The 26,500-nt window shown below is 40.4% G+C and overlaps 1 protein-coding gene across 5 annotated transcripts in view; it reads left to right on the top strand.

The window, feature by feature from the left end:
* Nucleotides 1-26,500, top strand: part of LOC132402945 (utrophin-like) — a 477,671-nt gene that overhangs the window by 25,405 nt on the left and 425,766 nt on the right. The gene's annotated exons all lie outside the window — the stretch shown is intronic.

Genomic DNA, 26,500 nt, shown 5'->3' with positions numbered 1-26,500 from the left:
TGTAGTTTTTAGCTTGAGCTTGCATTAATTCTCCTTTATCTCACCTCTTCATTTCATTTTCAAGGAATTGAATAAAAAAAATTTTGACTGTTTCCTTTCATAAAAAATGTTATAATTTTTTGAAGGGTTGCCATAATTTTAAGGGAGGATTTCAACTTTTTCTTGCATGTTAATAAACTGACTGGCTATTTCAAGGGCAAAGAGACAATTTCAAACAAGATTGGAAGCAACATTGGATGCACGACAACTCTGGCAGGGCTTGCAAGACATTACTTCCTACAAAGCGAAACCCAACAGCATGAATGGCAACGATGCTTCACTACCAGATGAACTCAATGCCTTCTATGCTCACTTTGAAAGGGAGAACACAACTACAGCTGTGAAGATCCTTGCTGCACCTGATGACCCTGTGATCTCCATCTCAGAGGCTGATGTTAGGCAGTCTTTAAAGAGAATGAACTCTTGCAAGGTGGAAGATCCTGGTAAGGCTCTGAAAACCTGTGCCAGCCAACTGTCGGGGTATTGAGGGACATTTTCAACCTCTCACTGCTGCGGGCATAAATTCTCACTTGCTTCAAAAAGAGAACAATTACACCAGTGCCTAAGAATAACATGCGCTTAATGACTATCGCCCGGTTGCACTCACCTTGACAGTGATGAAATGCTTTGAGAGGTTGGTCATGACTAGACTGAAATCCTGCCTCAGCGAGAACCTGGACCCATTGCACTTTGCCTGTCACCACAATAAGTCAACGGCAGATGCAATCTCGATGGCTCTCCACATGGCTTAAGACCACCTGGACAACACAAACACCTACGTCAGGATGCTGTTCATCGACTATAGCTCAGCATTTAATACCGTCATTCCTACAATCCTGATTGAGAAGTTGCAGGACTTGGGCCTGTGTACCTCCCTCTGCAATTGGATCCTCACCTTCCTAATTGGAAGACCACAATCTTTGTGGATTGGTGATAACATCTCCTCCTCAGTGACGATCAACACTGGTGCACCTCAGGGGTGTGTGTTTAGCTCACTGTGCTTCTCTCTGTATACCCATGACTGTGTGGCTAGGCATAGCTCATATACCATCTATAAATTTGCTAACGATACAACCATTGTTGGTAGAATCTCAGGTGGTGACGCGAGGGTTTACAGGAGTAAGATATGCCAATTAGTAGAATTGGTAGAATCTCAGGTGGTGATGGGAGGACATACAGGAATGAGATATGCCAACTAGTGGAGTGGTGCCACAGCAACATCCTGGCACTCAATGACAGTAAGACGAAAGAGCTGATTGTGGACTTCAAGAAGAGCAAGACGAAGGAACACATAGTAATCTGCATAGAGGGATCAGAAATGGAGAGAGTGAGCAGTTTCAAGTTCCTGAGTGTCAAGATCTCTGAGGATCTAATCTGGTCCCAACATATTGATGTAGCTACAAAGAAGGCAAGACAGCGGCTATACTTTATTAGGGGTTTGAAGAGATTTGGTATGTGAACAAATACACTCAAAAACTTCTATGGATGTACTGTGGAGAGCATTCTGACAGGCTGCATCACTGTCTGGTGTGGAGGTGCTACTGCACAAGACTGAAAGAAGCTGCAGAGGGTTGCAGATTTAGTCAGCTCCATCTTGGGTACTAGCCTACAGAGTACCCAGGACGTCTTCAAGAAGCAGTGTCTCAGAAAGGCAGTGTTCATTATTAAGGACCTCCACACCCAAGGCATGCCCTTTTCTCACTGTTACCATCGGGGAGGAGGTACAGAAGCCTGAAGGCACACACTCAGCGATTCAGGAACAGCTTCCTCCCCTCTGCCATCCGATTCCTAAATGGACATTGAATCCTTGGACATTACCTCACTTTAAAAAAAAATATATATAGTATTTCTGTTTTTTGCATGATTTTTAATTTATTTGATATACGTATACTATATAAAGTATACTGATTAAGATTCTCTTATTTTCTTATTTCTTCTAAATTATGTATTGCATTGAACTGCCGCTACTAAATTAACAAATTTCATGACGCATGCTGGTGATAATAAACCTGATTCTGAATTATTATTCTGACTTGTTTTCTTGCTATGCCTTCTGATTTGTTTAAGGATTGTTTCATTTGCAGTATTGCAATCTATTGGAAGCTTTCCAGAATTGATGGGGACTTTGAAAAATGTCATTCATTATCACTGCATGCATTTCTTTTAAGTCCTAACATGGCTGAGGAATTGTCAGTATTCAGTTGTGCTAATTTTCACAGGACCTTTCCTTCCCATTTGTTCTGAATTTTATTTCCTTTCATTTCCCAATGCGATCCTACATGATTGCTGTCTACTGTTACATTTATTGCTAACTTAGTTTCATTTAATTATTCTTATTTCCTTTTATTATGCTTTGAGGTTTTAAATGATTTGTATTCTTGATGATTCATCACGTACTGCGTACCTTTATTTAAATTTGACACCATCCTCAATTTCCATGGTTTATCACAGATTAATCATTTTTCTCTAGGCCTTTATTTCTCAAAAGAATAAAACCTTTAGAGTACAAGAGTTACTCTGCTTTCCTCTGCTTTGTAAAAGCTGTTTATCTTTATTCCTACTTCTGAAATGAGTTATTTCTCCTTATGAATGCTCACTGATCTGAATATTCCCATTGTTGTGAGTTTCTGTTTTATGGTATTCTGATGGAGTTACATTCATTAAGCTGACGTGTGTTGGGATAATGAGGGTTCTTGCCATTAATAAAGTGCCATTGTTCTGTTATCAACTGCTAATTCATTCTCAGTAACAAAATAAATGTATTATTCTGCTTGTTTTCTTTTCCTCTGTAGTCAGTTTACAGTGACACATTATATTTTGAGTATTGGTTGCCTTGTCTGAAGTGCTTGAGAAGAGATTAGTTCTGAGGTTTTATAAGCATTGGTCACTTTTGGAGTACTGAAAGCAGTTTTGGTCTTATCTAAGAAAGGGTGTGCTGGGATTGGAGAGAATCCAGAGGAGGTTCATGAGAATAATTACAGGAATGAAAAGTTTAATGTGTAAGAGCATTTGATGGCTTTGGGCTTGTACTTGCAGAAGTTTAGAAGAATGGGTGGGGGTGGGGTGCATTAGATTGAAACCAATCATATATTGAAAGGCCCAGGTATTGATACCGTCCATATTGAACAAGATGGAGTGGATATGGAGACGATGTTTCAAATAGTGGGAGAGTCTAGGACCAGAGGGTATGGACTCAGAATACATGATGTCCCTTTAGAACAGAAATGAAGAAAAATGTATTTAGCCTGAGGGTGTTGAATCTGGAATTCATTGTTTCAAGTGACTTTGGAGGTCAAGTCATTGGGAATATTTAAAATGAAGTTTGCTAGGTTCTTAATTAGTAAGGATGCCAAAGGTTATGGAGAGAAGGCAAGAGAATGGGATTGAGAAGGATAATAAATTGGCCATTATCAAATGGCGAGAAGACTTGAGTTGAATTCTCTCATGTTTTATGGTTTTATTGTCTTCTGGTCAGAGTTTGGTTAAGTGTGATGACTGGTTGAACTTCAAACATGAATCAGTGACTGCACTGAGGCATCTCTGAATCACACATTGGTCTTGAATTTCAGAAAAGTTTGCTATCAAGCAGATTACTGGTAATGAACAGAAGAATCATTTTGTTCTTCCATTTGAAATATTCATGAATGTAAACAATTTATCTCAGAAAAGTTAACCATATTTGACTGCTGGATCTCAACAGATTTCAAAACATTATCCCTTGAGGTTCCTCAGGCTTGTGAACAAGTGCAACCAATTACAAGCCCAGTGAACAGCTGTACCAACACTCCAGTCCATTTATTAATTTTGCTGCAGGAGTTGAGCTTATCAATGGGCCAAATGGGAATTAGTTCAATGCATGTTGTCTCTTTTACAGTGCCATGATTACTACAGGATCAGTTATGTAGCTAGAGTATTGGATAACACTTGCGTGTACATATTTTTGAAGTCTGAATTATATGTGTTTGTTAACCTGTTTACAAAAGAGAATGAGTGAAAGGGGTTTGCAATCCCACTTGGCAAGGGATTACTGTCATTGTATCCCTGATGCACTATACTCTTCCACAGTGAAACCTTGGTAAACATAGTACCATGTCTGGGACAACAGTTTTTAATGAAGATGGATATTCACTTCCTAAATCATAACACAGGTTTTGGGTCTTTGAAGAAAGGCACTTGAAGCCAAGATTTCAAATCTGCCTCATAGTTTACTAGGTAGCAGTAATCTTTCCCTTCTAATGTGCCAAATTTGCAGTTAGAAACACACCACTGGCAGGTAGTGAAAGGTCCACTTGCCTTTATTTAAGCTGTTAATTGCAAAGATAACATATAAACACCTGATTCTTGAACATTGTGACCTATCAAGCTATGAGGCAATCAGTCTCAGTGTTACTTTGTTCTCGGAGTCCCAAAACATGTGTCTCTCTTTATGAATGTTAATCATTGTGGCTTCCTGTGAAGTGAACATTTGTTGTTTCCTTCAGATTTCCAGAGTTCCTCCAGTATTTTGAAGGTTGTTCCAAGTTCCATCGTCTGTAGTCTGTTGTGTCTACACTGTATTTATGGACCATCTTCAACAGAGTATAGGGCACCCAGTGTGACAGAGGGGTTGTGTTCCTAGATAATTGTCTGCACGGTGATTTTTTTGTGAAGTGATAGAAAATCACAATGATTGTTTTTTTCATATTTTGTTATTTTTTCTACAGCCTTATGGCCTCACATTGGTTCCCTAAGAGTAAATGTTTATTCGGTTTCTCAATTTTTTTTGGCAGCAATTTATAAATTCCATTACCCTAACTACGGCATTTTGCAAGAACACTGAGTGGGTCTCTTTTGGAGTGCTCTTTGTGTCTGGCATCTTGCAGTAAACTCTTGGTTTTGCTACTTGGCTGGCAGGCCCACAACAAATAAGAATATTCATGAATTTAGAATTAAGATTTGGCAATTGCCACTGATGGAAAGGGTTCACCAATTGGTCTAGGGTGACTAGATGCAGCCAAAAGTTTTTTTTAAAGGTGTTTGTACAGAAATAAAATTGTGGGAAAAATTTGTCACCTGTAGATATGAAGAAATGAACACTGGGCAACCTATGACTTGAAGAATGTTTAAACCGCGCATGTTGTCACTGTTGGAGCTTTTAGCACCCATTCAGTACCACAGCTTCTGCAAAGCTCTTACTAAAATAGGTGCTGATTGTGGTTGAGATTGTGGTTATTGTTCTGTGCAGTTATTCTCATAAAAGAGTGTTAGTTTCCATCTCCCAGCTTGCATCAGGCAGCATTCTGTTTCCGTTTCCTCTGCTTGTTTTAATTTGAGTGGAGCTGAAAGATGAGTGTACGGAATGTGAAGTTGTTATCCTGGAAGAGTTGCACTATATGTCAAATTTACAGTCAAGGTGCCCATGTAACAAATGGATCAAGTGAGTAGACAAGTTGCAAATTGAGGTGGAAGGGAAGGAGGAGACTTACCAGGTGCATTGTGTAAAACTCTAGTGGGGCCTGCTTCAGATTAGTGAATATATATCAATAGGTAGTTATAAAAACAGGAAATCCTGATAACATTCAACACGTCAGATGGCATCTGTGGAAAGAGAAAGTTGACATTTATTACACCCTGTTTCTCTTTGCGTTTGATGCTGCTTACCTGAGTGTTTCCAGCATTTTTAGTTTTCCTTTTTGATTTCCAGCATCTGCAGTTTGTGATTTCTCAGTAAATAATTAATAGGATGTAAAGTGATTTGTGGTTGTGGAAGAGGTTTTGTTCGAAAAATGCAAACCTTGGTTAAATCATTGAGAATCAAATTCCATTGGTAGCAGTTCTAAATGAAGCCATTTCATTAAGTTTAAAGGATTTGATGCTACAGGTGAACTTCATTGGTCATAGCACCAATATTTGCTTCAGATGTATGCTGAACATGTGCAACGTAAAGCTTGATACAGTGAATATGGCAATTGTCAGGAAGTATGAGGAATAAAGTGGATTATTCTTCATTGTGTGATTTTTAAATTTAGCTTCATTTCTATTTAATGGAAGCTTGTTCTGTGTTTGCGTTGACAACTGCTAATGACAGTTGGGAGGATAGTTGACTGGTCGGTGTTATTGTAGCAGTCGTTGCTTTGCCGACTGAACCCCCGATGTAGTAACAGTGATTCTGAGGTAGACATGCTGGTCACTAGGACTTTAATGGTTGGCAAGTATCTGAGGGAGTGCAACTTCATTATTCAGCTTCCCCTGACCAAAGCCGAGCGTTACTTCAGGGGAAAAAACAAATTTATTTTAAATGTAGCCTTGCCTAACATAATTAGTGGTTTGTGAGAAAGAGCAACAAAATTGTGGATTAAGTCCTTGCTTTCTTTAAGCAGCTTCAGAATAAATGAGCCTGTAAATGGGGGCACCAAGGCAGGCAGGCAGAAGTGCAGTAAATATTTAGCAAGTTGGATAGGATCTGTGGAGGGAGAAAAAGTTAGTAAAACCTGATGAAAAATGTCGACTGTACTTTAAACCTTTCCATAGATGCTGTCTGACTTGTTGAGTTCCTCCATCATTTTGTGTGTGTTGCTCACATTGCCAGCAATTTTTGGCCTTTCATTTAAGGTACCATGGAAAGCTTGGTGTTTTTGACAGCAAGGCACATGCAATATGTATTGGTCTATTGTATGTAAGTTTTAAAATTCTATTTCATGCACACATTATCTAAATAATTAGGGAATGGTGTTGAAAAGAATTTTCTTCCACTCTTGAAGCAAAAGTTTTATGTTCCAAGTCTGGCCTTGTCTCAAAACATTGATGCTGCTGAAAGCTCTCTGCTATGAATATTGTTATTTTTCACTTTGGTCAAAAATAAGCATATATAAATCTGTCAACATATATAAATCCCCAGTTTTCTCAGTCATTAAGCAGGATCTATGCTGTTGCTGTAATATTGCTGCAGATCAATCCACAGTAATTTAAACATAGCTAGTAACCTTTAGTATTACTTCATAACTTTGAAGCTGGCAGGCTATTTATTTCCAACACCTTGAGACCAACAAATATTTCAGTTTTGGATGGGAGCCAAAGATGACTGGGATAATCCAATTATGGGCAATACATGGATCATATTCATGAAGAATTTCCTTCCTCCCAGCCTTTATGTTAATCTGAGCAAAAAGAAAAAGGTATGTTCTTATCTGGTATCATTTATTTTTTTCTCTGGCCCTAAAATTCTCCAGGGCTATTGAGTTAAGTTTTAAATGTCTTTTTGAAGCATGTTGCTTGAGTTCAAGCAAACACAAGAGTTGTATCTGCTGAAGGTAATTACTTGTTATATAGCTATGTGGAGAAATGGAAATTGGATTTTTACTCCATAGCTGCTTCTATCACTTGGAGCCAGTTATTAAAGGAACAGAAATCATATGTTTCTGTTTTGCCTTTACTGTAATCGGAATTGTGTTCACTTTGTGGGGATAGGAACACATTTGCAGAATAATTAGTGCAGTATGTACTGAGCGTGAATATGTTTCTGTACATTAGAAATTTCATTGTGGCATGAACTTTGCACTTTGAGCTTATGAATTGCTAAAATTTAAACTGCTTATTCCCTTGATGTTTTTGATCACATTCTTGTGATGTGATCAGACATGACTTGATTACCAGCGAAGAACAGTGTTCTTACAAAAATATATTTTTCTGAATGAAAATAAGTTTGTCTATCTACGGTAAGAAGGAAGATAACTTTCCTGTTTATGTATATACTGAGAAGTTGATATTCCATAAAAGTTCAAAATTTGAATTGAAATCAGAAGTTGTCAGTATTTGCACAAAATGCTGGTGGAACACAGCAGGCCAGGCAGCATCTATAAGGAGAAGCACTGTTGATGTTTTGGGACGAGACCCTTCGTCAGGACTCAAGGGTTTTGGCCCGAAACGTCGACAGTGCTTCTCCTTATAGATGCTGCCTGGCCTGCTGCATTCCACCAGCATTTTGTGTGTGTTGCTTGAATTTCCAGCATCTGCAGATTTCCACTTGTCAGTATAGTACATTTTTGTGTTTTTCAAAAGTTGATCTTTTTAGAGCAATAATATTAATTCAGACTTGATAGAAAAGCTACCTGGGTGCTGCTGGCAGTGCATGTAACATAAGTTTGATTTTTTTTAATATACATTTTTACACCAATTTTTTGAAAGATATTTATCTATATAAAGGAACACAGTTAAATCTTTACACTAAGCATTAATTTAATTAAACATTGAAAGTTTATGCTTTTAAGTCAGCTGTTGTCTTATTGTGAACATGTCAGTTATTTCTGTCCTCAGGCTTTTAGAGCAGCTGATACCTACACTGTTGTTGTGGAGAGGAGATAAAAAGGCCAAATGGAGCATTAAATCACACTTGCTTTCTAGGGCCATTGTTTCTGTCATGAATGGAAGTTAGTTGTTTGAGACCACCAGAAGAAGAGAAAATGTTCAAGAGGGGGCATTTTTTGATAAAAATCAAGTAAATTTAATAATTAAAATATTGACACTACTAAGCAAAAAAAACCACCAAAATGTTGAGTAAGATCAGCAGGTGGAGCAGGTTTGGGGTGAGGAATTGTTCCAGTTGAAGCCCTGCATCAGGACTGGTTGACACCATTTATTAATGTATTTATTCAATGTGTTCACTCCAGTTTGGTAAATGTTAATGTAACAAAGCTATTGTTCACAGTCACAAAGGGTAGGGAACAAATACGGTGTAATTTAAACACAGTTCTGTGAAAACCAGCTGCAATCTCGTAGACTGGATGAATGATACTTCAATTAGGAAATTACTTGAACATTCATGTTCTTCCATTTGGCAACCTTGAGTTATGGCTTTTAAGTTTAAATTTGTGTGTTTCAGCTTGTCACAGTAAGCAGGATTTTCTCAATTTATTGCATTGTTACTGGGAGGGCGTTGGTGAACTTCCAACCTATTTTGTCATTCGTAGCTAGAGGAATCTGTTGAAAGTTAAGGTTTTACTGTATCTTATGCTATGTGTAGTTTGTGTAATGAAGTGTTCTTTAAAAACTTGAATCATGGTTAAATGGAAAGGACTTGTAAATAAAAGTCGTGAATCATCAGAATTTCACAGTAAGAAATGATAACAACACAGGTGTGCATCACTCCCTGTCGTGATAACTTTCTTGTGCTTTTTATGTCAACATATAATATTGATTGTGTAAGTATTGAAGGTTGATTTGACATAAACATTACACAGAACAATGTAGTTTTAGTCTCCTGCCATTTGGTTTCGAAATCCGTTGACATAAGATCACCCACAACTGGCATTGGTATGGGGAATGCCATTATTATAACTACAAGCTTGCAATATTAGTAGGAAGAAACACTGCACAGTCCTTTGTCATCTTTTAAAAATATCCTCCAACAAAAAAATGGTTTAGCAAATGAAATCTTGAATATTTGGAGGTGTAGTTGGTCATCAACAGAAGCACTGCATTCTATAATCCATTGCAGACCAATTGATAATTATTGGTTTATTATTGTCACATATGCCAATATACAGTGAAAAGCTCAGCTTGCATGCTGGTTGTACAGATCAAATCATGAGATAGTGCAGTAAGGGAGAACAAGGTAAAACAGTGCAATGTAGAATCAAGTATAAAAGCTGCAGAGAAAATGCAGTGCAGGTATCCAATATGGTGCAAGATCATAAAACAGTAGATTTTGAGACTAAGGTCCATCTTGCAGTAGGAAACCATTTAATATTCATAACTGTGAGGTAGAAACTGTCCTTGAACCTGGTGTTAATGTGCTTTCAGAATATGATGAGAAAGAGAGGGTGAGGGGGAGGGATGGAATGGACAAATTTCATAAATGTGAGAGAATAATAGAACATATGGGAATTACCAAGGTCAGGCGAGATCCTTGGTGAGAGAAACAGTTAACCTTTTAGATAATGACTTCTAATCCTGCATGTTAACCTTTCAAATTGGCAGCATTTGTAGCATTTTAGTTTTCCCTATATAAGTAGTTGTCTGTTTGTTTTGTAGTATATGTATATATTTTGTTTATTCAATATAGGAAATTGTATTTGTTTTATCACATAGAGTAATACAGCATAGAAACAGGCCTTTGAGCCCAAATCGATGATGCTGACTAAGATATTTGCCTGTTGAGACCTGCTTTTTGGCCCCTATCCTTTTAAACATTTCCTACCCATGAACGTATCCAAATGTCCTGTGAATGTTGTAGACAGATACAGAGCAATGGGTTAAGCATACACCCTATAGGCATGCTTCAAGGTGTGTACTTGGCCCCGCTGCTCTACTCTCTCACACATGATAATGTTGCTAAACATAGCTCAAACACCATTTATAGATGTGCTGATGACACCATTGTGGGTAAAATCTCAGACTGTGAGGAAGTTTGCAGGAGTGAGAAAGATCAGCAGGTCAAGTGGTGTCACAACAAACCCCTCACTCTGTGTAAGTCTTTGCATTTGTACATACAAAGAATGCAGCTATAAAGAAGGCAGAACAGCGGCTGTATTTAATGAGGAGTTTGAGGAGATTTGGCATGTCACCAAAGACACTCCCAAATTTCTACACATGTACAGTGGAGAGCATTCTAACTGGCTGCATCACCATCGGGCACGGGGGTGGGTGGTGTTACTGCACAGGATTGAAATCAGCTGCAGAGAGATCTAAACCGTCAGCTCCTTCATGGGCACTAGCTTTCATAGTATCCTGGACCAACGTGTGATGCCGCAAAAAGATGTCATCTATCATTGAGGACCCCTATAATCCAGGTCATACCTTGTTCTTATTGCTAACAGGAGGAAGGAAGTAGAGAAGCTTAAAAGCACACACTCAATGATTCAGGAACAGTTTCTTCCCCTCTGCCATCCAATTTCTGAATAGACATTGAACCCATGAGTACCACCTCATTACTTTTTATGTCTATTTTTCAAATAATTAATTGTCCCGCTTGATGGTGCAATAATATCAGCACCAGACTCTGGAGCGAAGGTTCGCGAGTTCGAATCCAAGTCGTGTTGAGTGTTGACTAGCAACTTGGCCTCGTAAAACAAGAATAGCTTGTTATGGATACGTTGTCATGACGGTACCCCAATAACTCCACTGCCGAGTTAAAGGCTATTCTTCTTCTTCTTCAACAACTATTTCATGTATATATAATTTTTGTAATTCGGTTTTTCTGTATTATGTACTGCTGCTCCAAAGACAACAAATCTCATGACATACGCTGGTGATATAAATGGCCTTCTGATTCTGAAGTGAATCTGAGGAATTAATTGTGGATTTCATGAAGGGGAAGTCGGGAGACCACACTCCAGTCCTCATGGAGGGATCAATTTTGGAAACAGTGTGCAGCTTCAAGTTCCTGGGTATCAACATCTCAGCAGTCTATCGTGGGTCCAGTCGCGAAGAAGGCATGGCAGAGTTTATACTCTGTTAGGAATTTGAGACACCAAAGACTTACACATTTTTATCAGGTGTGGTGGAGAGCATTCTGACTGGTGGGATCACAACCTGTTTTAGAACATAGAATACCACAGCACAATATAGGCCCATGGTGTGGTGCTGACCTTTTAACCTATTCCAAGATCAATCTAACTCTGTGTAGCCCTCAAGTTTTCTGTCATCCATGTGCCTATCTAAGGGTTTCTTAAATGTTCCTAAGGTATCTGCCTCGTGAGTCAGCTTGGTTCTCTGATTGATGAAGGCCAGTGTGCCCAATGCATTCTTCACCACCCTGTCTACCTATGATACCACTTCTAGTGAGTTATGTACTTGTACTTCTCGGTCCCTGTGGTCCACAACACCCCCTAGAGTAAATAAGTCCAACTCTGATTTGTACTAGTGCCACAAAACAACAAATTTTGTGGTTGTTGTTAGTGAGATTTAACCTGATTCTGATTCTGACCTCCTGGAGTGCAACACCTCATACCTAACTGAATTGAAATCCATTTTTTTTGTTCTCTCTTTGCATTACTTTATTTAACCTTTTATGTTTCTTATAATTTTTCATTTTTATTATTATGTATTACTACAAAACAACAAAATTTACACCTATAGCAATGATATTAAATCTGTTTCTGATTGCCATTCCTTGCCCACATTCAGAATCTTCTTCACTATGTACAAAATTTACTTTCAACTTTACATTGGACTTTTAGCATTCTACAGCAACAAAATCCAATGAGGACATGCAATTACAAGAAAAGTGACCCAAAGTGATCGCTCACTGCACAGCTCCTTCACGCAACAACGCCTCCCATGCCTTTCTGACTCAGACAGCAGCATAATCTGCACCAAATCCAGCTCATTTAGTGTTGCTGCCAATGAGCAACTCACTGATGGGGTCGACCTGCAGTACTAAGTTCGTAATATCCAGCATGGTCTTGTGTTTAAAAACATCACCACCTTTGGTCGACCGTGTAGAAACCACTGCAAACAAAGGCACCACCATCTTACCAGAAGTACTCTTGAATCAAGACTTAGCTCTCTCGAGTTTATAGTGGAGCAATTGAGCAACTGTCAGTCCAAATGAATTCACTGACAGACACATTTATAATGCCCAAGAAGAGTACAAAGAGAAGGATGACACAAAAATAGCGGGAGTTGGTGATTCACCTTATACAACCCAGTGGTTCATTTTCTTGAGGGGATACTCAACAAATCTATAGAATAGTAACTATAACAGAATCGATGAAAGACCGTTCAACTGGAGTATCGAAGAGAAATTGTGCAAAAGCAAATGTAAATAAATAGCAATTAAATATCAAGAACATGAGATGAAAAGTCCTTGAAAGTGAATCCATTGGTTGTAGGACCATTTTAATGATGGAGCCAGTGAAGTTGACTGAAGTTATCCCCTTTTGTTCAAGAGCCTGATGATTGAAGGGTTGAAAACTGTTCCTGATTATGGTGGTTTAAGTACTGAGGGTTTTTTGTCTTCTTCCTGATGGCAGTAGCAAGAAGAGAGTATGTCCTTGGCAGTGGGGAACCGTGATGATGAATACTGCTTTCCAATATCAGCATTTCAAGTCAATGTGCTCAATGGTGGGGAAGGCTTTACCTGTGATGGACCGGGTTATATCCATGGAATTTTGGAGAACTTTCCGCTCAAGAGCATTGGTGCCTTGTACCAGGCTGTGATGCAGCCAGTCAATATAACATCCATAACATATATATAGAAACTTGTTAAAGTTTTAGATGTCATGCCTAATCTCCGCAATCTCCTAAGGAAGTAGAGGCACTGCTGTGCTTTCTTTGTAATTGCACTTGCACGCTGGGCCCAGAACATGTCTTTGAAATTGTAACACCGAGGATTTTAAAGATGCTAACCCTCTCCACCTCTGATCCTCCAATGAAGCCTGGCTCATGGACCTCTATTTTCCCTCTCCTGAAGCCAATAACCAGTTCCTTGGTCTTGCTGACATTGAGCAAAAGGTTGTTGTCATGACACCACTCGACCAGATTTTCAATCTCCCTCCTATTTGTGATTCATCACCACTATTGATTCCGCCCATGACAATGGTGTCATCAACAAAATTGAATGTGGCGTTGGAGCTGTGCTTAGCCACACAGTCATGTGTAAAATGAGTAAATCAGGGGACTAAGCACACAGCCTTGTGGTGCACATTTGCTGATGAAGATCGTTAAAGAGATGTTGCCACTCCAAACTGACTGGGGTCTATAAGTGAGGAAATCAAGAATCTAATTGCACTAAGAGGTATTGAGGCCAAGGTCTTGGACCTTATTGATTTGTTTTGAGGAAATGATGGTATTGAATGCTGAGGTGTCGTCAATTCAGAGCATCCTGATGTATACACCTTTGCTGTCAAGATGTTCCAGGGTTGAGTGAAGAGCCAGTGAAATGGGATCTGATGTGGACCTGTTGTTCCGGTAGGCAAAGTAGAGCGGATCCAAGTACCCTCCCAGGCAGGAAATTGAATTGTTCCTTCACCAACCTCTGAAAACAGTTAATAACTGTGGTTGTAAGTGCAATTGGGTGATGGTCATTGAGACTGGTCACCACACTCTTCTTGGGCACCGGTATAATTGAAGCCTGCTTCAAGCAGGTGGGTACCTCAGACTGCCAAAGCAAGAGATAAAAGATATCGGTGAACAAATCAGCTTGTTGATCAACACGGTTCTTTAGTACGTGGTCATGTACCCTGTCCAGTCTGTTTGCTTTTCATGGTTCACCTTCCTGAAGGCAGCTACTTTGCCTTCAGAGACTGAGATGGTAAGATCATCGGGAGATGTGGGAGTTTGCAATGGTCCCTCTATGCCTGGGGTAATCCACGTTTCAATCAAGCATAGAATAGAGTGGTCTATCAGTTGCCTCTGATACAGCAGTTTTGTTTTTAGATCCTTAATTTGTTCTCCAGTTATTGGCCATTTGCCAACAAGATGCCGCGTAGAGAAGTTCTCCTTCTTGTGTTTCAGACTGGCTTGGAGTCCACCCCCCCACCCCCACCCCCACGCCCTGCTTTTGGCTAAGTTGATGACCCTTGATTATGAGATCTGAAGATCACTGACTTAACTGATAAGTACATTGCTGCTTAGGGGGAAGTTGCTTGCTGCTGTTTGCAGTGAAAGTAATTCAAAAGAGGTATACTTAAAAGAACTTTTGGAACAATTTGCTGCATCCCACAGAATGTCGCCGATGATCACCGGTGCTATCTTGCCAATTCACTGATTTATTGTCTGATGGTGGGGAGCAGCGTGGCTTTGTTCATAGCAAGGACTAGGCCTCAAGCCATGGTGTCACCTGTTTATATCCGTCAAGGAAAGGGGCATATTGTATTCTGCAACATTTATTGACGTAGGTTCTTCGGACTTTTTTGTGTGTATTTTACTGATATCTTGTATGTGATTGATATCTTATGTGCTGTGGGTGACTTTTAGTACTGTGTGTTGCACCTTGACCCCAGAATAGTGCTGTTTTACTTTGCTGTATTCATGTATGGGTGAATGATAATTAGTCCTGGACTATTAACCACGAAGAGTAAGATGGTCCAGGGTGATTAGGGACCAAACTTAGAAGACCTTGTGTTCATGCACTGAAGCCATACAAACTAAAGCACGATCTTACCCACACCCTCTTTCTCATATCCAACTTCTTATCACTCCTTCCTTCCCTCTCAACTCCTTTCCTATTTGCTTTTCCTTTTCTTTCTGATTATTGCAACAAATTGTGAGTTAGTTAGCAGAGAGACCGGCCCTTTGCATTGAAACTGATCATCAAACACCAATTCCATTTCTCATATAGCATTCCCATCAGTCATCTCACCATGTTGACCATCCTGCCCTGCCACCTTTAGTTACCGAGCATCCTGCATTCAATAAGAATGGCACAAATTTGCTGGTTTGAATTTGATATATGCATATGAATACTTGATGTGGTTTAATATTTTATTGACATTTAAATTTGGGTTTGTCCCACCTAATTCAGGAATGGGCAAGTGACCAGGATTTTCAGGAAGAAATTCAATACCTTCAACTGGAATTTAGCATTTGAGCTTTTGATCCCATTTGGATCATGCTCAGATGAAGAATGGGTCATAATTCTTCGTTACAAATCTCTGAGGGCAAATTAAGATAATGAAATCAGGAAATACTGTCAAGTGTGCAGCCGAAATCCTTTAATTGCAATATTCTAGAATGTTGTACAATTTACTCCTAAGACAGACAATGCTTAAGAGGTTAGTAGATAAATACTTGAAAAGCAAAGAGATGATAAATGCGAAGATGTCCTTTTGAGGACAAATTAAGAAAAGAGGATAGATGAACCAAAGGATATTCTGGATGTTATATCTATTAATGATGCAGACTATCCTGATTGATTATTTTGGTGTTCTAAACCCAGACACTAAGTGACACATGCACTGGAAGAATTTCTGGAGGGAAATGTGTTCAAAGGTAGATGGATAGTTTCACTATACAATGTCTGTGATATTTATTTGGCAATCTCTTATGCTGCCAGAAAACATTATTGTAAACTTTGAAAAAGCTTTTGGTTTCTCCTGGCCACAGCTACTTCGATGCTTGAAGAATACTGGCACATCTTGTAGCTTGAAGAATGGATAATAATGCCCATAGAAGGCATTGTTCATTTTTGTGCACCGTTGAGTCCTGTTGCTTTCTTATCAGATGGGTCAAACATTTGCTCTTTGACCCCTTCCTAGTGTGCGTGTTAAAATGAAAGACCTCTGTTTATTACACGGTACCTTTCCAGTTGCCTTATGGCTTCTCTCTCTTCAGTTAACCTACTGCAGTTTGCACTGTGGGAGAAAACGCAACATACGCAATACGAGAATTGAACTCAGTAATAGTGTCATCCTAAATGCTACGCCACCTTGGCACCTGTACCATTGGCTTCTGTGGATTGGTGATGGATACGCAAAAATGTGTACTGAGCCTCAATTTGCTGGACCTGTGATCAGAACAGTACTTTACTAGCAGCAAGAATAAAGGCTTTCTGAAGAGGAATGTAGTTTTGTCTACTACTAACCTCAAGAAAAAATGCTAATGTTTGACCTGGTTTGTATCTTAAGTTCGTTTTCCACACCATTCCTGTGATGCACAAAATAACCACTCCTCTTGATGAATAACCTGTACTCCATCATTATAAAACTGTTAATTGTCCTAACAGCTCTATTAAGAAAGCACCACACAATCATCTCTAAATACTTGTCACTTATTTCCTTGTATTTTTGTTTATTTTCAGTGAATCATTTTCATGTAAGAAGTTATTTGAAAGTAAAAGCTTTCAAAATGTTGTGCTGCTGTCTTTGTGATAAGGTGTTTCCAAAATAAATTAACTAAAATCGGAAAATATCTGTTTACGTTGTTGAGATAAACTGAAGTTTTCACTTCAAAAGCATTTGTAATTGATAAGAGATCAGCTTGATAGTGAATTCACTAAACTAGCCTGCTTTCCTTTCTCACTGATGCCCAAAGACAGACTGGGAGATATATCAGATAATTTAAGTGGAGATTAACCATGTAACAATTACAGCACGGAAACAGGCCATCTCGGCCCTTCTACTCAGTGCCGAATGCTTACTCTCACCTAGTCCCACTGAGCTGCACTCAGCCCATAACCCTCCATTCCTTTCCTGTCCATATACTTATCCAATTTTTTTAAAAATGACAATATCGAACCTGCCTCTACCACTTCTACTGGAAGCTCATTCCACACAGCTACCACTCTCTGCGTAAAGAAGTTCCCCCTCGTGTTACTCCTAAACTTTTGTCCCTTAACTCTCAACTCATGTCCTCATTGTGGAGTATCATCATTGGAGTTCTGTTGTAAATGATAACTGCTCAATTTCAGGCTGTTTGATCTATTCTGAATCTATCCTATTTAGCGCAATTGACTTCCACTTAAAAACGGAGTAGATATTTATTCTTATTAGACCCTTCAGCTACCTTCAAAGAATTTAGCTGAAATTTCATTGACAACACGTGGCATTATAGTTGGTTTTTGCCCTGGGGTTCATATTTGAATAAACGCTCGACTGAGCCAATCATTATATCATAGATAGAAGAACAGTTCAGAGCCTGTGATTCACATTCTGATTTTTCAGATCCTTTCTGTAACTTGCAGGGCACATGGCAAGAAAGTGTTGGAATACCCTTGTACTTTTAGATTGGCATAAAGGGCATGTTCCCTGCAATGAGGGCACTAAAATGGATTAGTATACACTGAGTGGCCACTTTATTAGGTGCATCTGTACATCTGCTCATTATCTAATCAGCCAATTATGTTGCGGCAGGTCAGTGCATAAAAGCATGCAGACATGGCCAACCGGTTCAGTTGTTTAGACCAAACATCAGAAAGAGGAAGAAATTGGGGTCAATGATTGGTGCCAGTCAGCCTGTTTTGAGTATTTCAGGAAGTGCTAATTTCCTGGGATTTTCATGCATAATACACCTCTAGAATTTACAGAGAATGGTGTGAAAAATTAAAAAAAACCCAGTGAGCAACAGTTCTTTGAGTGAAAGAACCTTGTTGATGAGAGAGATCAGAGGAGAATGGCCAGACTGGTTCAAACTGATGGGAAGGAGGCAATAATTCAAATAACCACTTATTAAAACAGTCATGGGCATTATGAGCATCTCTTGAATGCACAGCATGAAGACCACACCGGGTTCCACTCCTGTACCTAATAGTGTGGCCACTAAGTATAAGTAGAAGAGTCAGAATCAGGTTTAACATCACTGGCATATGTTGTGAAATTTAACTTTGCAGCAGCAATACAATGCAATAGATGATACATGTAGAAACAACAGAATTACACTGTGTTTGTGTGTGTGTGTGTGTCTCCTCACAGTTTGGGCAGAGTGAGTTTCTTTACCAATGGGAATGAGATTCAACAATGGGAGACCAAGTTGCTGCTGCCGCCTGGACACAAACATGCTCTGGGTGGGACCCCCCCCCCCCACGGGTTTAATGTCCATTTAGTAGGATGGCAGAAGGGAAGAAACTGTTCACTAAGTTGCTGAGTGTGTGCCTTTCAGGCAGCTGTATCTCCTGCATTATGGTAACAAGGAGAAGAAGGCATGTCATGGTTGTCAAGAGTCCTTGACGATGGAGCCCACTCTTTTGAGGCACTGCTCCTTGAAGATGTCTTGGACACTATGGACGTTAGTGCCCACGATGGAGCTGACTAATTTTATAACTCTCTGCAGCTTACTTTGATCCTATGCAGGATTCCACCTGTCCTCCCTCCCCTGCCCCCCCCCCCCCCCATACCAGACAGTGATGCAGCCAGTTAGTGCCTCTTCATGGTACATCTGTAGAAGCTTTCGAGTGTTTTAAGTGACAAACCAAATCTCCTCAAACACCTGATGAAATATAGCCACTGTCTTGCCTTCTTTATAGCCGCATCGATATGTTGGGACCAGGTTAGATCCTTGGAGGTAATGACACTCAAGAACTTGAAATGGCTCACTCTCCACTTCTGATCCCTCTATGAGGACTGCTGTGGGTTCCCTCGCCTTACTTATCCTTTCAGAAGTCCACAATCAGCTCTTTGCTCTTACTGACATTGAATGCAAGGTCGTTGCTGTGGCACCACTCCACTAGTTGGTATATCTTGCTCCTATATGCCCACTCATCTCCATCTGAGATTCTGTTAACAATGTTTGTACCATCCAAAAATTTATAGATGATGTTTGAGCTATACTTAGCCACATAGTCATGAGTATAGAGAGAGTAGAGCAGTAGGCAGGTTGTCAGCAGAGTGGAGATGTTTTCCCCAATCTGTACAGATCGTGGTCTTCCGGTTTGGAAGTCGAGGATGCAGTTGCAGAGAGATGCATCAGTAACTATGTGTTACTAATAGTTGTGTAAAATATCTAGTGTGAATGCCTATGCTCTTCGCTGCTGTGCTGGGAATATGCCATGAAGGTGAGGGCTGGTATTAGGTGTGCTTGGGAAATGTGGAACTGAGATCTGCTTTTTGGTTGGCTATTTCTATGATCTGACATTTGCTGCTCCCTTTGCTCACAGATTGCCTGGATCTTCAGGCCTCTTATAACATTATCACATTTATCTCTTATTTCCCCACCTTGTGAAAATGAGATTTCCTCTTCCAGTGTCTTTCATAGAGTGATGTTTTCCTTCAGTTGGCTTTCTCCTGCCTGCTGTGCCATATTTAGAGCCCCAATATCAAATCATTGCTTTTGAACTGCAAGTGTAGGATGACACTTGGTCTTTTTTCTCTTGTGAGTAAATAAGAGGTTTCTGATGTTTCAGGTCCTAAACTTTATTCTGAGGATTGAAACAAGTTTGGTTGTCAGTTTTATGATTTTTGAGTGGCTGCTGTTTAGCAGTGACTGCACAGTTTGGGCAGTGTGATTTTTATCTTCCAGTGGGACTGAGATTTGACAGTTGGAGACTGGGTCACTGCCACCTACACACAAACCTATTCATACATGTGCACTGGGTGGCACATCATTTTTCATCATTGCCTCTCAGACTATTTCCACCCACCCTCTCCTAATTCCCATGACTAAGACTGATTATCCTTCTGTTTCTATTGCTCACTTCCATCGCCTCTCTTTCAGCACTTTTTAACCTCCTGACTTTCTTCAAACTCTTCTCAATCAAACCCCTCTCCCCCTCCCCCCCCCAAAAAAATAAACCATCACTGCAAGCAAGAGAATATCTGCAGATTCTGGAAATCCAGAAGGGACTTAGCCCAAAATGTTGACGGTACTGTTTTCCATAGATGCTGCCTGGCCTGCAGAGTTCCTGCAGCATTTTGTGTGTCCTAGTGGCTGTGATGACAAAGGCATGTAACCTTGTGTGGGCTACCCTCCACCCTGCTCTGTGCTCTTCCAAAATCCTGCAGCCGTTGTCTGCTGCATGCAGAGTTCAGTTCTCATTTTGCTACGGGCAGAAGTGGAAAAATCTTCACTCCAGGGGAGTGTCTCACAGAATGAAAACATGTTTTTTCCCTCTGTAGTTCTAGGCATTAAGTTGTGCTCAGTTGGGTTAATTACTGCACTGTCTCTAGTGCCTGAGAACCCTTGCACTGTGGGCTGTCTGACATTTTTTTGGGAAAAAAGTTCTTTCTCTGGCAATTTGCATTGAAGGTGTTCTGATATTTTTGCAAATAAAATTCTTTGATCTTCCAAGATTTCTTCAGGGATTTCCATGGATGAAGAGCAGCAGTAAAAGTGAACTCATTTTGTGTGGCATATCAATAATAATATGGCCCAAGCTATATTTGTAATGAGACTGAACTGCTAAGAAATTTATGTGAATATAGCAGTAGGCAATAATTCCTGTAACAAATGAATCCCTGGGGTGACTAGTTTGTTGAGGGGATTAATTAAAAATAGATGAATTATCACTTGATATTACACTATTGATCTTTACAATGCTGAATTCACATTGCTTGTAAAATCCACAATAATAAAAAATAGTTCATGTATTATTAAAATTGCATTGTATAATGTTCAGAATCATGGTTTTGCTCAATTGCTTATGATTTACCTCAACATAACGTGCATGGGTAGATACTTCTAATGCAATTTGCTCTCAGTTCTCATTTGTTTTTGTTGCCGTAAAGCCAAGTTTGTGAGCAGTTTTGGGCCCCATAGCTGAGAAAGGATGTGCTGACATTGGTAATGGTCCAGAGGAGGCTCACAAGAATGATCCCAAGAATAAAAGGGTTAATGGAGGAGGAGTGTCTGATGGCTTTGGATGAATTTTGAAGAATAAGAGGATATCTCATTAAAACTTACAGAATATTGAAAGGCCTGGATGGAGTTGACATGGAGAGGATGTTTCCTGTAGTTGGTGGGGGGGGGGGGGGGAGGAGAGGGATTAGAATCAGAAGGCACAGTCTCAGAGTAGAAGGAAATCAAGTGCATAACAAAGGAGAGGAGTGGTGAATCTGTGGAATTCGTTGCCACATGTGGAGGGGCGAAATACTTGGGTACATTTAAAGTGGAGGTTGATAGATTCTTGATTAGCAAGTGGCAAGGGTAATGCTGAGAAGGCAGGAGAATAGCATTGAGAGGGATGATGGAGCAGACTTGGTGGGCCAAATGGCCTCATTCTGCTCCTATGTCTTAGGGTCTTCTGGATTGGTATTGTAAATGCTATGCAGTGGAGGATGGGTTTTGGTATAATTTTCATGGACTTGTTGCAGCTAATGGCACTGTTCATGTGTTTAGATTTGAAATGGTGCAGTTTGTCAAAGATTGTGAATGTTATCTTGCAGCAGCTATTTGGAATTGCTGAGCTGCCCAGCTCAGTGTGGTGCCATTTAGTGTATTTTAGCTGTGAAAATCCTACATTCCCACTGCTGCTTTGATGAAAGATTCTAGTCACAGAGGAGGGTTAATGAATTGCTTTTGTGCTTATTAATTGTACCAGGAAATTTCAGGTTAGCAAATGTTTTACAAATCGATCTAGTAGAATAAGCCATAGACCTGTTCTTATTTCTGACCTTGCATTATTAGTGTAACTTTCCTCCTTTGTTTAAATCTTGTGTAGCAGATTATGAGAGAATGTGAGGAAAAGATTGCTCTGGCGTAAATCTCTGCTGCCTTTAATTTGATGTAACCTTGTCAGTAAGTTGAATATGGAGCAAGTTTGGTCCAATTACAGGGTGCAAGATCCATTAAACTTAAGTTTATACCAGGTTGGCAGGGAGTTTGAACTGGAGTGATTGGTCAGAGGATGGAGGAGTTGTAGGGGAATGTGCAGAGAGACTGATGAAGTATCATCAGTGGATAGAGCATAAATGTAGTCAGTTGGATGGATTGAAATACATTTACTTTCATGTAAGAAGTTTCAGGAGCAAGGGTAATGAACTTGGAGTATGGATCAATGAATAGAACTATGATGTTGTGGTCAGTACAGAGACACGGCGCAGGGATGGCTATTGGATGTTCCTGGTTTAGGTGCTTCAATAGAGACAGAGGGAGATAAAAGGGATGGGGGAATGGTATGGCTAATTAGGGATATAAACACAGCTGCTGAAAGGATGGATGTCATGGAAGGATCATCCATGGAGTCAATGCGGAAGGAAGTCAGAAACAGGAAGGAGCAATTAATCTATTGGGAGTATTCCGTCAAGCACCCATTAACAGGGACACTGAGGAGCAGATCATTAGGCAATTTTGGAAAGGTGCTAAAATAACAAAGGTTGTTGTCATCGGTGACTTGAACTTTGCTAATGTTGATTGGCATCTCCTCAGTGCAAGAAGTTTTAGATGGAGCAGAATTTGTTGGATGTGTTCAGGAAAGATTCCTCACATAATCTCAATGGTTCAATGGTTCCATTTAATATCAGGGAATGTATACAATATACAATCTGAAATTCTTGCATTTTGCAGACATCTATGAAAACAAGAGAACCTCAAAGAACCTCTCTCTCTCACTCACCGTAACAAGGGACGGAGAGGTGTTGCCCCTTTTCCACAGTGAGAGGGGAGACCAAAAAAAGAAAGTAACTGGCTGATAATTATATTACAGTCTGCCATGTCGGTTTTATTTTGAGTTCTTTGACTCGAGAACCAGAAGCAAACTCTTCCCCCACCATTGGGAGAGGGAGAGATTGCCTGAGTACTGATTCTCCAACAGTCGATCTACTGTTCACGATTTTCCATTTCTTCTGGGACACCTCAGTCGACTACACTGGCATGGAATTGGTTTGTCCACTGGGCTGCAGGCCCTTACCCCAAAGGTGTCATCTTCTAGACCACATCCTGGGGATATTGAAAAACGTCCGGTTGGTAAGCCATGGGAGCAGGGACCACCGCCATAAATGTGAGGTTATCCATTTTGGGGGCAAGAACAGGAAGGCAGATTACTATCTGAATGGTGTCAAGTTAGGAAAAGGGGAAGTACGACGAGATCTAGGTGTCCTTGTTCATCAGTCACTGAAAGTAAGTGTGCAGGTACAGCAGGCAGTGAAGAAAGCTAATGGCATGTTGGTCTTCATAACAAGGGGAGTTGAGCATAGGAGCAAAGAGGTCCTTCTGCAGTTGTACAGGGCCCTGGTGAGACCCCACCTGGAGTATCGTGCGCAGTTTCGGTCTCCAAAGTTGAGGAAGGACTTTCTTGCTATTGAGGGAGTGCAGCGTAGGTTCACGAGGTTAATTCCCGGGATGGTGGGACTGTCGTATGTTGAAAGATTGGAGCGACTTGGCTTGTATACACTGAGAAGGGATCTGATTGAAGCATATAAGATTATTATGGGATTGGACACGCTAGAGGCAGGATACATGTTCCTGATGTTGGGTGAGTCCAGAACCAGAGGCCACAGTTTAAGAATAAGGGGTAGGCCATTTAGAACAGAGTTGAGGAAAAACTTCTTCACCCAGAGAGTTGTGGATCTGTGGAATGCTTTGCTTCAGAACGCAGTGGAGGCCAATTCTCTGGATGCTTTCAAGAAAGAGTTAGATAGAGCTCTTAAAGATAGTGGAGTCAAGGGATATGAATGAATGAAGGAATGAATGAATGATCTTTATTGTCATTATACATAGGTACAATGAAACTCTGTTTGGCTTCCTCTCAGGCAATCAAACAAAGCGGTGGATAAAGTAAGACAATAATAGAAAAACAGTATTAAATAGATAAGTAGCAGAAAATAAGTTACAGCAGCACCTGAATGTCACAGTAATGCACAAAGTGCCATTAGTGCATTTGAGTCCTTGTGTGTACTCACAGGGAGAAGGCAGGAACGGGGTATTGATTGTGTATGCTCAGCCATGATCACAGTGAATGGCGGTGCTGGCTCAAAGGGCTGAATGGCCTGCTCCTGCACCTTTTGACCATTGTCATAAAGAATTGCAGTCTGAGTGCAGCTGTAGATCACTGACTCCAACAGAATCCTATCGGCCTTAAAAAGGGGAGAAAAACACATTAAAGGGAAGAAATTGAGTTGTTTAGCAGATGAGCTTGAAGAAGCTGGCCTGTGGTGACTTATTAGCTCTGCCCTTAAATTTGTGGACAGGCTGTTCTGGATCATGTACAAGGCAGTGAACCTGGTCGGGTGATAGATCTCTTGGTAGGCAAGCATTTTGAAGACTGATCATGATTTCTTGACCTTCAGGATAGACAAGGACAGGAGCAGATGGTTTGGAAACTTATTTTAATGGGGGAGGGCTAATTATGATGCTTTTAGGCAGAAACTTTGAAGCATAGATTGGGAACAAATATTCTCAGGGAAATATACAGTGTAGGTTGTTAAGGGAGCACTTCTCAGGGATTCCAGGTAGGTTTTGTCCCACTGAGGCAGAGAACGGATGGTTGGTTTAAGGCAGGGCTCCCCAATTATTTTTCCACAAGGGCCAAATTATGTCAAGCATGCCAAGCCAAGGGCCAAAACATCCAGGTTTTTTCATTGCGCCAGTAAGTTGTTTTATGGGCAGGTGTTGTTGCTGCTATTACCATCATTATTATTGTTATTATTATTAGTAGTAGAAGTAGTAGTAGTAATAGTAGTAGTGGTAGTAGTAATAATTTAGGCCTGGGATTCTCAAACCTGTGTTGTGGGTCATACAAGAAAAACAAAGCACTCTTGAAACAAAGTAAGTCCAGACCATTTAATTATGACTAGCTATCACAACTGTCAGCTGTCACATTGAGAACTCATTTGGGACTTAAAACCCCCCCCCCCCCCCCACACACACACTCAGTTTTAGTAGTACTGCCTTTCTGTTTCTGTTCTCTCATTTAATCTATTTGTTACTTTTTAATTAAGCTATGTAGCATTTGAAGTATGAAGTGTAGCTATAAATGAAATTACCAGTATTGTTGTTGTAATATTTTTATACCACAATAAGATTGAAAAATGGACAAAAATAAATTGATTCACTCACCAATCAGTGAGAGAAGTGTCAGCGATGGGATGAGGCAATCCTTCTGATGTCGGGCCTGTATTCTGTTGTGGCAATCTTGAGACACTGGCCAAGATGTGTATTGGAGAGTCTTTTTCTGTCCTGGTTCTTGATAGAGTTCATTGAAGAAAACAATGACTCACATATGTACGTGGAGGTGAACAGTGTGAGTAGGAGCATTGCAGTAGCGCTTGTGTTTTTGAATTGAGCTTGGGGAACCATGTTGATCCAAAAGTCACTCACCCCAACGTCCTTTTTTTCAACGTGCACTGGCCGTCAGCCGAAACGGAGAACAACTTTCTCAGGAAGAGGAGGATGTCACCGGAGAGTTTAGGGGAGCTTTCAAATCATTCCCTGAATTTTTCTGCCAGGCTTGTCACGAAATCCTTCATCACTGGATCCTCCCGCATTTCGTTCTTCTTGCAATGCTCCCACGGACGTGGAAAGTGCAACTTCTCCCGTGAATGTCTCTCTCCAAAAGGTTCAGCTCTGACCGGAAAGCTTCATTCGCCTCGTACATGTTTGCAACAGTGTGGTTGTTGCCTTGTAATCGCAGATTAAGTCGATTTAGATGAGACGTGATGTCACACTAAAAAAGAACGTGCCATCACCTTGTTGTCACTGGAAAAACCTCTTAAATCCTTGGGCTTTTTGGCTCTGCAGGCTGGATAAAAGTGACACAAGCTTACCGCGCAGGTCTTACACCCCCTCCAACACACGGCCTTTGCTCAGCCAGCAAAGGTTGCGCGCTGTACCAAGGGCGTAAGTCAAGTGTACGGTGTGGGATGAGGTTAAAATAAATCAGAGCAGCGCGCGCTTTATTTACATAATATGAAAGGTGCATTCATTTAAGGGTCAATGGGTCGGCGCAGTCCAGTTATTTGGTTCTCGCAGTCCAGACCTGGCCCGCGGTCTGCCTTTTGGGGTTGTCTGTTTTAAGGAAACAAAGTTGGCAAGAAGGGTGGACCATTTAGTCAAGAGGAAGAAGACGGGCTCCTTTGAGTTAATGTAGACAGGAAGCAGCTTATGAAGGGACTTTGAGGAGAGCTAGAAGGGGAGATTAGAAGACCTTGCCAAGTAGGATAAGGGAAAACCACAAGGC

Source organism: Hypanus sabinus, chromosome 12 (genome assembly GCF_030144855.1).
Source record: "Hypanus sabinus isolate sHypSab1 chromosome 12, sHypSab1.hap1, whole genome shotgun sequence".
Taxonomy (NCBI): domain Eukaryota; kingdom Metazoa; phylum Chordata; class Chondrichthyes; order Myliobatiformes; family Dasyatidae; genus Hypanus; species Hypanus sabinus.
Note: the sequence above shows the minus strand (reverse complement) of the source record. Positions and strands in the feature narration are given on the sequence as shown.